Below are 1728 nucleotides of genomic sequence, written 5' to 3'. Positions count from 1 at the left end.
ACTTCCAAAATAGGATTTTAAGCTCATGACGTTCAGTAGAAATTTAGAGGTTTTTATTATAGAGAGAGACAAAATGTCCTTCCAAATCCCAAAGATTTGGAGAAGCAAGGTCGGCACCTACGGTGGCCTGACTCAAGTCCTCTTGTCTCCCGTGATACATAGAAGGTCAGCAAGCAGTGTGATAACTTTAAAAAAATATATGTGTAAGTGGCTATTTTGGTTGATGAATCAAGATTTGTATACATTGGCAAAAGAGAACAAAAATGACAAGCGTTAGCACACTTAGGAATTAACACCCACTTTTGCAGTTCCTCAGCCCAGGGGGCTTGTTGGAGCAGAAACCGACTGACCTTTGCCATTCCTGGCGGCCTCATGCCCTAGCCAAACCTCCTGACTTCCAGGTTTCCCCTAATGCTGAGATCCTGTGACCTTCTTTCCAGAGCAGCCAGAATTTCTGTGCCCCCTAAAACCTGGCCTTGCCTAGAGAACAGTAGGTGAGTTTTACAGTTTTCAGGGGATAAAATCAAATGGCTATAAAATACTTCATGGGAAGGAGTCTGTGGGGCTCTGTATGTACTTCTGTATATAGCAAAGAGCAAAGCCTTCTGGACCAACAAAACAATGAATTTTAAAGCCACACTGCCCATGACCAACTAGTCACTAGTCTCGTGACATGGAGAAAATAAGGACCACAGGGTTGTTTTTTTTCTCTATGCTTAGATTCAATGGAAATTCAATGGAAAGAAATGTCCCTTATTCTAAGACTCTAACTTACCTAGTTTTTGGAAGGGGGGGCATTATAACGTTAATTTTTTTTTTTTTTGTCAAGGACTGGTGACAATATTTGGTAGTCACTGTATCTAAGTGGTCTTACTTTGCAAAACAAAGTGTCAGGCGCCCATGCCCTTTATGACATTTTACTAGTCCATGCATTTCCCAAAGCACGGAACCACTGACACAGTAGTATGTCTCCGAGTTCAAGAGTCAGTAAAACGAAAAGCTACTTATTGGGGAAAAGCTTCAGGCTATAGCTTTTGGGACCAGAGAGAAGTAGAATTCACTTTTATTTTTCATTTTCAGGATGCACAGTCTTGCTAAATGATGGATGAGAGTCAAATCTAAGCTTTAGTCTTCCTTTGTTCAGTTCATGGAGAGATAAGTCAAACATCATGAGGAGGAAGCAGTCAGCTAAATCCACAGATTAGAACCTTCTACAAAATAACCAGCTTCACATTTTTGCACTGGGGTGGAGTGCTCTCTGCGTAAATAAGTCTTTAGTGGGGATCTTCACTACCGACAGCTTGTTTTGACTGAGGTGTTCATCCTGTAGTTTCCCAATATGCTGGATAGGGGCCCAGTGGTACAGCTGGCTCTCAGGGTCAGCAATGTGTGTCTACTGGAGAACTGGGACTCTTGAGCAGGATGGCTGGGGAGCCACATAGATAGAAGAGACCAGAGTACCAGGAAGCCTGCCTTCCCAGTGAGGGAAGTCTGCACAGAAACTCAGCACAGTCCATCAGGTGGAGAAGGACATCCACTCTGACAACTGGCTAGTGAGCGTGTACAGTTAAATGAACATATAAAATAAGTTACTAAATAAGAAAACTCAGCATGTCAGAAAATCCTACAGCTCATATATATGCTTGATAGAATTTGCTTGGATTTGAAAACAATTCTCAAAATTTATATAGCATTACTAATAATGAATTTTGAAGCTGAAAGTTTTCT

This window comes from Bos taurus, chromosome 8 (assembly GCF_002263795.3).
Source record: "Bos taurus isolate L1 Dominette 01449 registration number 42190680 breed Hereford chromosome 8, ARS-UCD2.0, whole genome shotgun sequence".
In the NCBI taxonomy this organism is placed as follows: domain Eukaryota; kingdom Metazoa; phylum Chordata; class Mammalia; order Artiodactyla; family Bovidae; genus Bos; species Bos taurus.
Note: the sequence above shows the minus strand (reverse complement) of the source record.